The 13,961-nt window shown below is 44.5% G+C and overlaps 1 long non-coding RNA gene across 2 annotated transcripts in view; it reads right to left on the bottom strand.

The window, feature by feature from the left end:
- The window catches only part of LOC129531738 (uncharacterized), a 51,927-nt gene extending 48,664 nt beyond the window's left edge, over nt 1-3,263 (bottom strand). Inside the window, exons 1-2 of one of the 2 annotated variants that reach the window (XR_008677123.2) lie at nt 3,092-3,263; nt 720-814 (exon numbers count right to left, since the gene is read on the bottom strand). This is a non-coding gene — a long non-coding RNA (uncharacterized lncRNA). The remainder of the gene's footprint in view (nt 1-719; nt 815-3,091) is intronic. The other variant, XR_008677122.2, reaches the window with a different exon arrangement.
- Between the last annotated feature and the right edge of the window lie 10,698 nt (nt 3,264-13,961).

The raw sequence follows: 13,961 nt of genomic DNA, 5'->3' as shown, positions 1-13,961 counted from the left end.
CTTTGCCTGCAAACATTTGGTGGCCCTTGAATTATGACAGAAAACTCAGAATGCCGATGGCATGCATTCTGATTTTTTAAGCCAAAAAGTTCAGAAACTGCAAAACTGAATCTCCAAGTCAACTCCCATAAAATCAATCACAAAGACAAATCAAACAGGAGTTAGGGCAAGCCTCTTCTATTGAAGTGAACCACATCAGAATGCCATGGAATTAAAAAAAAAATCATACAGAATACCAAGGAGTTAAATAAAACAGCACTGTGCCTTCTCACTCCCATCCCGTCCTGAAAATGCTTTCTTACACTCCCCGTGCTTAGAAAGATCATTCCAAACTTGACAGGTCATTGACTGCAGTGGTCTGAATGTTTGTATCTCCCCAAAATGTGTGTGTTGAAATCCTAACCCCCAAGAAGATAGTACTAAAAGGTGAGGTCATTGGGAGGCAGTTATGTCCTGGGGCCACAGCCTTCATGAATGGGATTAGTGTTTCTAGAAAAGAGGCTCCAGAAAGCTCCCCAGCCCCTTCCACCATGTGAGGGCATCTATGAACCAGGAAATAGGCCCTCACTTGATGCTTAGTTGGATTGTGCCTTGATCTTGGACTTCCCAGCCTTTAGAACCGTGAGAAAGATTTGTTTTCGTTGTGTCTAAGTTGTTTATAAGGATTGTGTTACAGAAGTCCAAACCAACTAACTCACTGACATTCTGAGATAATTTACCTTCCCTGAACACTCTGTTGCATCCTTCTTGGAAGCATTTCTGGAGCAGAGCACCCACTCTCACCTCTTTGGTCAGGCTGTTTATCCAGCAGCTTCTAGAAAGTAGAAGAGCTGTAATAAATCACAGACTTTTGATGATAAAGGAAAGAAAGAAAAAGAAGCACCTCGGAGCTGGATAGATTGAGTATTCCTACACAGAACCAGACATTCTCATTCTTTCATCTTTTCCACCTTCCAAAAACCTAGCACTCATTCCATCTCTAGTGGGTTTCCTGAGATCACATGCTGTCAATGCATTAAAACAAGACAAAACAAAACCCAAGAAACCATTTTTGTTATCTACACCGTGATCTTTGGATTAAACCATTTGAACATGAGTTATGTAAGGTCTGATTCCATAGGGTTTATTAAAGTAAAATTGTACAATTTGGTAGAGACAGGGTTTTGCCAATCGCACATTTGGCAACATGTGCCATCTAATCGCACACCCTCAGGGGAGGCTCCAGAGTGACTAAGCTGGAAAGCCAGAAATAAAATCCTCATTCTACTTCCCTGCCCCCTCTTCCCATCACTTATCTGGGAATCCAGGGTGCAGAAGGGAGCTAAAGTGCAGAGCATTCATTTAATATTAACAAATTGAAATGAATTCTTTTAATGCAAGTTAACTTGGAGCGGCCCCTTATTAATAGTAATTTAGATTCATACTTGGGAGACGCAGGGACGGGGGCTGGGCCAAATGTGCCCAGAATGTCAATGTGACTGGGGAACTGAAAGGGGAGGGTCGACAGTTTTACTTCTGCCCAGTTGGGTTCTGTATCCCTGAGAGAAATAGACGGTCACTGGAGGCAGATCTTTGGGAAACACAAATTACTCTTGTAAGTTTATTTTTGTTACTTCAAGGAATCTGAATAGTTTGAAGCCATGTCACACGATTTTAATAGTTTATTTTCACAGTAATGCTAAAAAGAAGAATTTCCTCAGAGCTGGGATTTACTTCAAACCCTCTCCTAAGCCAAACCTTACTGACCAAAGGGACAAGTCCCCAGGCCAGCTCTCTACCCTTCTTTGTTCAGAGCTAGAGCCAGAGATCAATATGGGCTTCCCCAATCCCTGCCCTTTCTACCTTACCCAAAACTAAAAGGAAGAATCAACACTGTGTGTCTCTCTGAGAAGTCTCCCCCAGGAGGTAAAAGACCAAAAGGGCTGACTCCTAAGCTAAAAGCTTACATTTAAGGAAGAAAAACAATCTGCCTGCACTTTTCTTAGAATTTAGGGAAAAGATGAGAATTCAAAATTCAATTTCATGTATCAGAGTTCTCCAGAATACAGCCAAGTGGAAAGAACTTAGTCCCAAATGAAAAAGTTGAACAGAAATTCTGCTCTCACTCGTTTTGCCAGCTTGGAGGTCAGACTGGAGGTGTCCTGAACTAGAACCAGAGCATAAGTTCTGACCCAAGAAGGACACTGTCTACTTCCCACGCATCCCTCCTTGGCTGGGAGGAGAGGGGAGGATGAGTCCGTTGGAAGTTGAGAATTGTGGAAGCTGAAGATGGGAGTTTTGAGATGGAGGAGGCAGGAGCATGAAGGAGGTCAGGGAAAGGCAAGTAAATCTACTAACCATTGCAGTTTATAAAATAAAAACCTTAAAAATGGTTTAACATACAAAAGTTAAATTTTAAAAAGAGGTCAGGTTTTAAAGAAGGTAAAATGCCTCAAATTTAAACATAATAAAAATGAGGAAAATACACAAAACATTTCAGGCAAATTGTTCTTCAGAAGAGGAGAGGTTGGAATTAATCAAAAGACCTTTTTTACACACACGCCCCCAAGAGTTTCCCAAACAATAAATTCATTTACAAAACAAAAAGAGGAATCAACACAAAACCTCATCCACATACAGAGAAAAATAAATTGTGGTGATTCTGTAACAGCTGAAAAACTAGTGAGGGGGGAGAAAAATGAATAAACTCTAAATCCATTAGGTGATATTTATAAATAGCAAAATTGGAGGATGGAATGGAGAAAGGAGTTGAACTTATCATTAAAGAAGTAACACATGTGAAAACATAAGGTGTAGCTCATCCCCAAAGAAAAGTAACTCTCCGTAAAGTAGCAAGTATAGAAATTTATTGAAAAGGAGGAAAGTACCACTCACCCCCCCAATGTAAGTGTATTAATTTGAATTAAAATTTTCTCCAAATCTGAGATAGGTTACACAAAAGAATACAAAAAGATTTTTTTCTTTCAACCAAGAGGAAAAACAAAATCCGATTTAAATTCACTAATGGGACAGGAAGGGAGGCTGTGGTTTGCAGGTGCTAGTAAATGGGGTGAGGGTTGTGAAGAGTTTGAGGGGTAGAGGACCAGCTTACCTCGCTTTGGAGCCGCGGCAGCCAACAGGAGTGGGCAAAGGAATCTGCTGGTGTCTGAGTGATAGGGGAAATAAGGAATAGGGGATTCGGGTGCCCCTAGACGAATGAGGAGGATGGAAAGACTGGGGGTGCCCATCTCCCCTCCTCTGCCTGCCTCCCTCCCTCTGGTACCCAGGCCTAGAGAGCTACTGAAAGTTACAAATTGCTTCCTTTATTAGCTCATTCCGGGCGGCCTGGTCATTGACCAGCCTCTGGCCACGTGGTCCCTCGTACCAATCGATCGAATTTCTAGTCGCAATTCTCTGTCTGTCCCTCAGCTCTGGGGAGAAAGTGGGGGCTGTGGCGTGGGGGCTGTGGCGTGGGGGCTGAGGTCCAGTTTGGGGCGGGGTGGGAGAGGAGTCCTTGAGTATCCTGTCCCAGGGCCAAACCCTCAGAAGTCCAGTCTTCAGGACCTCCTTGAGCTGACTTCCACCGATGGAGGGGGATCTTCAGGGCGCCTGCTGGGTTCTCAGGACTCCTCTTCAGATCCTAGTTTGGACTCCTCCGGGTGAGAAACGATGGGCTCAGTACATCTGGTGAGGCAGGCAGGTCCTCGCTGCAGCACAGAATGATCCCATGGCCCTCAAGGCGTGGTGTCAGCTGAAAGTTCACTGATCCGTGAGCCCTCTGCCTCCCTCCTCCATTGAAAGAGCAGGGCGTGCCTCGCTTCTAAAAGTCCTAGGGCTCCTGCAAGAGGACACAGCTTTCCAGGACAGGTGCAAACAGGGACGGTGTGAAGCTGAGGTGGAGACAATGCGATCACGCGTGGCACTGGCGTATCCCACAGAAGATGAGGTGAATGTGCGTCACCGGAGGCATATGGGGTGATGGCAAAACCAACAATTGTGTCTAGGCATGTGCCCGGTGGAAAGGGGGAACAAGTGGCCTTTCTCTGAGTGCCAAGGGAACTCAAAGAAGACCTGGGAACCTGGACGGGGCCTGTGCCTCAGTCCAAGCCACATTTTGAAATGCCTGCCAGAGGAGCACAGAGGTTTCTGCAACATTCACCCCACCCCAACGCCTCCACCGCCCACGTAGCCCTGACACAACCTTCCCTGCACCCAGCCCCAACCCCATCCCCAGGCCCAGCCCAGTTACTTTGGTTTCCTGACATTCGTTACAGCCAAAAGATTCAGTGAATCAGTCCACCTATGAGCAGAGGAGAGGATATCCCTCATTTGTGAGACAGGACGTGCAAAGGAAATGGGACACCACCTGTCCTAGAAGACAAGGCCAGTCATGATCATCTAGCGCTCGTTCTAGGCAATCCACCCACCGATGAGGTGAAACAAGGAGACCAAAGAAGCTTCCCTGTCTGAGACACGCATGGAAGCCAAGTGTTCCAGGCTTATCAGACCTGCCCAATCCAGCAGAAACAGGTTTGGAGAGAGAAAGAGTCATGTCTCGGATCTCCAGAAAGTGTCTCCCTGATGGACTGGGAAGCGATCTTCGTAGAAGTTATTCAGCCAGACCAAGAGGCAACTAGGCCCCTCAGAAACAGGGGAGACAGAACAAGAGGGAGGAAAGAGCAGAGGCCAGAGCCCAGGCAGGTTACAGGACTTTGCCACCGCCACGGGCATAAGGGGAGGGGTGCGAAACGCGTGACTTGTCCAGAGAGGGCAGCATTCCAGGGACAGGGATTGTTGCCGTCTCCCATTCCTGGCTTCCTCTTCAGAACTGTATTGTGGTGTGGCTTCATTGCTCAGAGAAGAGCCGTGCAGGGGTACAACCATCTTCTTGGAGGTGGATCTGCTCCTCTCCTGCCGGACAATGAGCTGCTGTGGGGTTTTGTCCTGGGCTGGAGTGTGGTCCTCTTGATCCTAGAAAAGAGGCCACTCAGGATGGGGATGAGACTTCGATTGCTCCGGGACCGACGCATCTCCTCACGTGATCGAGGACTTCACAAACCCAAAGTGGAACCGCCCTGAAAACGATGGACAACCGGCCACAGGACCCAGGCAGAGATGCAGAAAGAGGCTCACCAAAGACTGGCCGACATGCAAAAAATCGCATTTTGGCGAACAGAGCACATTCGTCCAAAGACACATACGCACGCGGGCATACACACACAAACACACACACACACAGACTGACAGAGAGAGGGAAAGAAACACACAGAGGGTGAGAGACAGAGAGAGAAGAGAGAATGGGAGACACACACACACACAGTCCTACAGCGGTGGCACAGAAACACACTCCCAGGCAACCCCTGAGGCTAACTAATAGTGGAAAATATGTATCTAAGAATACACTTGGAACAGAAATGTGAAAAACCAAAAGTAAGAGATATTATGAAGGATCAAATATAAAATGACCCAGTGCTAAAGAGGCAACAAAGAAAATTGTAGAAGAAAATGACAAGAGGCATTGTGCCTTAATGAGTTTGTGCTACTATATAAGAAAATACACTAGGCTGGGTAATTTCTGAAGAACAGAAATGTATTTCTCACAGTTCCATAGGCTAGAAGTCCAAGATCAAGGTGCCAGCAGGATTGGTGTCTGGTGAGGGCCTGGTCTCTTCATCCAAGATGGTACCTTGTGCACTGTGTCTTCAGGAGGAGATGCACTGTGTCCTCACATGGCAGAAGGCGGAAGGGCAAAACAGGGGAAGCCCACTCCCTCCAGTCCTTGTGTAAGGATCCTACACCCATTTGTGAAGACTCTTCCTTCATGACTGAATCACTACCTAAAAGCCCTACTTCCTAATCCTATGACATTGGTGATTAACTTTAGGGGGACACATTCAGAGCATAGCACCCTATATTCAATTTCTTAAAAAATATTTTGTTGTTTTGCTTTTCTGTTTTTCAAATGGCTTAAAGTGCACAAAATTGGATTAATTATAATCCTTGGCTCATAGCACACCTTGGCTCCTATTTCACCCTTGTCTGTGCCTGCGCCTCTGTGTAAATGTATTTGAACAATATGGTAATCACTTGTGAACTTACAACACAACCAAAGAACTAGGGTTCTGACCCTAACATCTGCTCCTCCTCTGTCCTTTTTCCTGATTTTCACCCTTCAGCTCGAGGGTAACTACTACCCTGAATTTATGTTTAGGATTCTCTTCCTTTAAAAAAAACACATTGTTTTATTGCATACATATGATTACCCTAAATGACATGTTATTTAGTTTTTAAGGGTATAATTTATTTACCCATTCTCCTATTAATTTACCCATTCTCCTATTAATGAACAGTTGGCTTATTTCCAGATTTTTGCTATTATGAATGGCATTACATGAGCATTTTTTTTTTACTACTTCTGGTACATATGGGCAAGAGTTTCTCCAGGGCCTATGGTAGAGGAATTACTTTGCCATAACATATGAGACTGCTCAAATTTATAAGATAATCCAAATTGCTTTCCAAAGTGGTTGTTCTAATTTAAACTCTCACCTCCTGTATTAGTTTGAGATGATCTTGTTGATCCGCAGTCTCTCCACATGTGGTGATATGGTTTGGCTGTGTCCACACCCAAATCCCAGCTTGAATTCTATCTCCCAGAATTCCCACATGTTATGGGAGGGACCCAGGGTGAGGTAGTTGAATCACGGAGGCCAGTCTTTCCTGTGCTGTTCTCATGATAGTGAATAAGTCTCATGAGATCTGATGGGTTTATCAGGAGTTTCTGCTTTGGCTTCCTCCTCATTTTCTCTTGCTGCTGCCATGTAAGAAGTGCCTTTTACCTCCTGCCATGACTCTGAGGCCTCCCCCACCATGGGGGACTGTAAATCCAATTACAGTTCTTTTTCTTTACACCTCTTTTTCTTCTCAGACTTGGGTATGTCTTTATCAGCAGTGTAAAAACAGACTAATACAGTAAACTGATACCAGTGGAGAGGGGTGCTCCTGAAAAGACACCCAAAAATGTGCAAGCGACTTTGAAACTTGGTAACAGGCAGAGTTTGGAACAGTTTGGAGGGCTCAGAAGAACACTGGAAAATGTGGGAAAATTTGGAACCTCCTAGAGACTTGCTGAATGACTTTGACAAAAATGCTGATAGTGTTTTGAACAATAAGGTCCAGGCCGAGGTGGTCTCAGATGGAGACGAGGAACTTGTTGTGAATTGGAGCAAAGGTAATCCTTATTATGTTTTAGCAAAGAGAATGGCAGCATTTTGCCCCTGTCCTAGAGATTTGTAGAACTTTGAAATTGAGAGTGATAATTTAGCGTATCTGCTGGAAGAAATTTCTAAGCAGTAAAGCATTCAAGAGGTGACTTGGGTGATGCTAAAGGCCTTCGGTTTTATAAAGGAAGCAGAGCATACAGTTTTGGAAAATTTGCAGCCTGACAATGTGATAGAGAAGAAAATCCCATTTTCTGAGGATAAATTCAAGCTGTCTGCAGAAATTTGCGTAAGTAACAAGAAGCTGAATGTTAATCCCAAAAACAATGGGGAATATGTCTACAGGACACGTCATAGGTCATCACAGCAGCCCCTCCCGTCGCAAGCCCGGGGCCTAGGAGGATAAAATGGATTTCTGTGCTGGGCCAGGTTCACTGTGCTGTGTGTAGCCTAGGGCCTTGTTTCTCTGCATTTCAGCTCCTCCAGCCATGGCTGAAAGGGGACAACATAGAACTCAGGCCATGGCCCTGAGAGTGCAAGCACCAAGCCTTGGCAGCTTCCATGTTGTGTTCAGCGTGTACATGCATAGAAGTCAGGAATTGAGGTTTGGAAACCTCCACCTGGATTTCAGAGGGTGTTTGAAAACACCTGGATGTCCAAGCAGAAGTTTGCTGCAGGGGTGGTGCTCTGATGGAGAACCTCTGCTAGGACTGTGCAGAAGAGAAATGTGGGGTCAGAGCCCCTATACAGAGTCCCTACTGGGGCACTTCTTATTGGAGCTGTGAGGAGAGGGCCACTCTCCTCCAGACCCCAGAATGGTAGATTCACTGACAGCTTGCACCATGAGCCTGGAAAAGCTGCGGACACTCAACATCAGCCCATGAAAACAGCCACGAGGTGGGCTATACCCTGCAAAGCCACAGGGGGAGAACTACCCAAGGCTGTGGGAGCCCACCTCTTGCATCAGCATGACCTTGATGTGAAACATAGAGTCAAAGGAGATCATTTTGGAGCTTTAAAATTTGACTACCTTGCTGGATTTTGGACTTGCATGGGGCCTGTAACCCCTTTGTTTTGGCAAATTTCTCCCATTTGGAACAACTACCTGTACCCCCATTATATCTAGGAAGTAACTAGCTTGATTTGGATTTTACAGGGTAATAGGCAGAAGAGACTTGCCTTGTCTCAGATGAGACTTTGGACAGTGGACATTTGGGTTAATACTGAAATGAGTTAAGACTTTGGGGAACTGTTGGGAAGGCATGATTGGTTTTGAAGTGTGAGGACATGAGATTTGGAGGGGCCAGGAGCAGAATAATATGGTTTGACTATGTCCCTACCCACATCTCAACTTGAATTGTATTGCTCAGGATTCCCATGTGTTCGGGGATGGAACCAGGGGGAGGTAGTTGAATCTTTAGGGCCGGTCTTTCCCATGCTATTCTTGTGATAGTGAATAAGTCTCACAAGATCTGATGGGTTTATCAGTAGTTTCGTCTTTTGCTTCTTTTGCCTCCTTCTCATATTCTCTTGCCACTGCCGTATAAGAAGTGTTGTTCATCCACGGCCATAACTCTGAGGCCTCCTCAGCCATGTGGAGCCCTTAATGCAATTAAGCCTCTTTTTCTTCCCTGTCTCAGATATGTCTTTATCAGCAGTGTGAATATGGACTAATACATTTCGTATTGTCAAACTTCTTAATACTTGTGGAGAGAATAGATGTGTAGTATCTTGTACATTTCCCTGATTACTAATGAGGTTGAGAAAATTTTTATGTTTTGCAGGGTTTCTCTTTTGTGAAATCCCTATTAATGCATTTTCCCAATTTTCTGTTGAGTTGCTATTTTTAAAATTAGAAATAACTGTCATCAATCCAAAAGCTTACACATGGCAGATCCCTTCACACCAGTTCACAGTACAAAGTAACTCCTTGCTTGTAGAAAATATTATTATTATCATTATTATTTTTGAGATGGAATTTGACTCTTGTAGCCCAGGCTGGAGTGCGGTGGTGTGATCTCGGCTCACTGCAACCTCTGCCTCCCAGGTTCAAAGGATTCTCCTGCCTCAGCCTCCGAAGCAGCTGGGATTACTGGCGCGCACCATGGTGGCCTGCTAATTTTTTGTATTTTTGTAGAGACGGGGATTCACCATGTTGGCCAGGCTGGTCTCGAACTCCTGAACTCAGGTGATCCACTTGCCTCAACCTTCCAAATTGTTGGGATTACAGGCAGGAGCCACCACACCCAGACTAGAAAACATTATTCAATAGCAGACAGTAGCAGTATGCTTGGGGGTTTTAGGATTGATTATTTTCGAATCTCTAGAAAAGCTCAATGCATTACCTTAGGCTATAATCTCAGGGCAGAGTCTCATCTGTTAACGGGGTGTTGCTCTAAGGGTCCTTCCAGCTGTCAGATTAATGGTTTCCCATGTTGAACTGCTCCATGTCACCCACCCATCCTCGGTTTTGTTTGTTTATTTTTACAGAGACGAGGTCTCACTATATTGCCCAGGCTGAACTTGCACTCCTGGCCTTAAGCGATCCTCCTGCCTTGGCCTCCCAAAGTGCTGGAGTTACAGATGTGAGCCTCTGTGCTCAGCCCATCCTTGGCTGTTCAAGTGTAGAGGTAAGTAGTAGATGCCAAGTTTACCTCCAGGTCAGAAGGGGCAGATGCCCCAGGGCAGAATCATAACCATAATCAGGCCTCCCACTGCATGAAGACATTATGTTCTGAAGCTTAAACCTGGACAAAGGTCTGACCAGTAGCACTGTGTTCATGAATGTCAGGTCAAAAATTTAAAACTGGGACTATCCAGAAGAACCTGGTGGATGCAGTTTCAGTCTGCAGTCCAATGGTCAGCCACAAAAGCAGGCTACCTGTTCTTTCTCTTTACCATGGAGTCCTTGATGTAAAAATCGAATGACACTTTCTTGCTTCTGGTGTGCTTCCATTTTTTCTTCATTTTCCATAAGTAGTTTCCTCTATCCCACCTCCCAACAGGCCACAGTCAATTCAGGACATTTTAACTATGAAAATGAGTCTCCATAACATGAATTTAGAGGCCAGACAGGGTGGATCATGCCTGTAATCCCAGCACTTCGTGAGGCTGAAGTGGGGGAATGGCTTAAGTTTAGGAGCTTCAGACCAGCCTGGGCAACATGGTGAAACCCTGTCTCTAACAAAAAATAAATAAATAAATAAAAGTAAGCCATGTATGGTGGTGCCTGCTACTAGTCCCAGCTACTCAGGAGGCTGGGGTGGGAGGATTGTGGGGCCAAGGAGGTCAAGTATGGAGTGGGCCAAGATCATGCCACTGCAATCCAGCCTGGGTAATGGAGTGAGACCTTATATCGAGAAAAAGAAAAATATTTAAAGGACAGGCTGACTTTCTTGTTACAAGCCAATGCTCATTTGCTATTCCATAAATCCTAGAGCAACTCTTAAGAATTATGCTAAATCTACACTACCCGTGCTCTATAAATGGAACAACAACACTTGGATGATATCAGAGCTGTTTACCGCATGGGTTACTGAGTATTTTAACCCCACTGTTGAGACCTACAACTCCGAAGAAAAGATTCATTTCAAATACTTCAGCTTTTTGACAATGTGCCTGGTGACTAAAGAGCTCTAACGGAGATGCACAGGGAAACGCATGCTGGTTTCATGCCTGCCAACACAACATCTATTCTGTAGTCCATGGATTGAGGCATCATTTTGACTTTCAAGTCTTATTATTTGAGAAATATATTTCATAAGGCTGTTACTGCCATAGGTCATGATTCCTTTGATGGATCTGGGCAAAGTCAATTTGAAACCTTCTGGAAAGGATTCACTCTGATAGATGCCACTAAGAACATTCATGATTCACCAGAGGAGGTAAAAATAGCAGCATTAATAGGAGTTTGGAAGAAGTTGATTCCGACCCTCATAAATGACTTTGAGGGGTTCAAGACCTTAGCAGAGGAAGTAACCACAGTTGTGGTGAAGATAGCAAGAAAACTAGAATTACAAGTGGAGCCTGAAGATGTGAGTGAATTACTGCAATCTTTTTTTTTTTTTTTGAGATGGAGTTTTGCTTTGTTGCCCAGGCTGGAGTGCAATGGTGTGATCTCTGCTCCCCACAACCTCCACCTCCTGGGTTCAATTGATTCTCCTGCCTCAGCCTCCTGAGTAGCTGGCATTATAGGCATGTGCCACTGCATCCGGTTAATTTTGTATTTTTAGTAGACAAGGTGTTTCACCATGTTGGTTAGGGTGGTCTCGAACTCCCAACTGCAGAAAATCCGTCTGCCTCAGCTTCCCAAAGTGCTGGGATTACAGGCATGAACCACTGTGCCCAGCCAAATTGCTGCAATCTTAATGGAAATAAATGAAATTAGATGGAAAAAAGTTTAGCCTGGAGCTCAGGATCGGCTCTCCCTTTACTACAACATTCACGTGCAGGGCACCAGGGAATCAGAGAATTCTACACTCGACTTTGACCTTGTGGGTTATTATGGCAGTATATTTATCATAATATACTGTGAATATTTATCAAAGTAGGAGAATAGAACATATTTAACTATTTGTTAGCTTCATTTATAACTCATAATTATTTAGACATAATGCAAATGTGGGCTGGAATTCATGTTCTGATTTTTTGTGGCCTTGAGCTAAGGAAAAGGGACCCAGGGAAATGGGCTTTTTATGCTTGGATGGCTTCGTGAAATCCCCAACTTCTTTAGCTTCTGTGACAACTCAAGATTGTTACTAAAATCCACTTTGTATTATCTTTAAAAACCAAGGGATATCATTTCTGCTTATATAATATATATTATAATACATATTATATTATGATAAAATATATAATATATAATTAATATAATATACTCTATGTTATATATTATTATATAATGTTATATAATATATAATTTATATTATATAATAATACATACTATATATAAAATAATATATTATTGTTGCTTATTATGAATGAGGAAAGAAAGTGGTTTCTTGGGATGGAATCTACTCCTGGTGAAAATGCTGTAAACATTGTGGAAAGAACAACAAAGGACTTAGAATATCCCATAAACTTAGTTGATAGAAGAGTGGCAGGGTTTGAGAGGATTGGTTTCAATTTTGATATAAATTCTACTGTAGGTAAAATGCTACCAAACTGCGTAGCATGCTACTGTGAAATCTTTTGTGAAAGGAAGAGTCAGTCAATGCGGTAAACTTCATTGTCATCTTATTTTAAGAAATTGCCACTCCCTTTCCAGCCCTTAGCAACCACCACCTCGATCAGTCAGTAGCTATCAACATTGAGACAAGACCATCCAGCAGCAAAATGATGATGACTTAATGAAGGCCCAGAGGCTGGTTAGCATTTTTTGGCAATCATGTATTTTCAAAGTAAGGTATATACATTATATTTTAGACATAATGCTATTGCACACTTAATTGACTACAGTAGCTTAAACATAACTTTTTTTTTTGGGATAGAGTCTGGCTCTGTTGCCCAGGTTGGAGTGCAGTGGTGCAATCTTGGCTCACTGCAAACTCTGCCTCCCAGGTTCAAACAATTCTCCTGCCTCAGCCTCCTGAGTAGCTGGGACTATAGGTGCACACCACTATTTTTGTATTCCCGGTAGACACAGGGTTTCACCATGTTGGCCAGGCTGGTCTTGAACTTCTGACCTCAGGTGATGCACCCGCCTCGGCCTCCCAATGTGCTGGGATTACAGGCATAAGCCACCATGCCTGGCAACATAACATTTATATGCACCAGAAAGCAAAAAATTTCATGTGACTTGCAAAAAATTTCGTATGACTTGCACTGTTGAGATATTCACCTTACTGTGTTACCTAGAACCAAACCTGCAATATCTGCAAGGTGTGCCTGTATCCCTAGAAGCAGAGCTGGAGTAAGGACTTGGGTGTGGGTGGTTTATTTGGGAAGTGATTCCAAGAAGCAAGAGTCAGAAGTGGGAAGAGCGAGCCAGGCAAGAAAGAAAAGCCAAAATAATGGCATGCTATTGAGGCTCCTGCCATGCAGTTTTTTCTGCAGGACCTTCTGAGAGGCTCCGGAAAGTTATCCAGAACTGTCCACCTGAAACATGAGCCTGAAGCATTTGTCCACCTGTCCCACACTGATTGAGGTCTTCCCCTGAGGCTGTTAACCTGCAAGTGTGTCTGGGCTGTATTTGTGCTCAGGCAAAATCCTACAATAATGGAGATGCCCTAGGGCAGAAAGTGTACCTTGAGTTTGCTGGCAGCGCAAGGGAAGCCTGTGCTTCCATGGAACTTCCCATGGTGGCTGAGACTGAATGAAAGGTGAGCTGAGAAGACATGATGCAAGCGCCATTGCACTAAGCAATCATAGCCATCGATCTGGGCAAGAGGACCCCGGCCCTGAATCCTGCACTTGAGAAGGCGCCTCTCTGGCCCTCCACTGACTGTACCCTGGCCCACCCAGAGCTTCACCCTCTCTTCTAGGGCACACCCTGGGCACTCAGGGCCCTGGCGAAATGTGCCTGAGCCGGCATGGCCTCTTCCCTGGGTCCATTTCAAAGTGCAAACTGTGCTTGTCCAAATGGTGCCCAAGGGTCTGCTTTCTGAAGGGGTGAGAATTGTGGATGGAGCTTGCATGGGGCCTAGGGAGTCCCCCACACAGAGGTATGCAAAGCTTCTCAAGTGAGGACAGGGCTACCTACGATGAAAGAAAAAAGTTTAGCCTGGGGCTGAGGATCGGCTCTCCCTTTACTACCACATTCCT

This window comes from Gorilla gorilla, chromosome 12, assembly GCF_029281585.2.
Source record: "Gorilla gorilla gorilla isolate KB3781 chromosome 12, NHGRI_mGorGor1-v2.1_pri, whole genome shotgun sequence".
Classification (NCBI taxonomy): domain Eukaryota; kingdom Metazoa; phylum Chordata; class Mammalia; order Primates; family Hominidae; genus Gorilla; species Gorilla gorilla.
The sequence above is the reverse complement of the archived record's forward strand: the minus strand, read 5'-3'. Positions and strand labels throughout refer to the sequence as shown.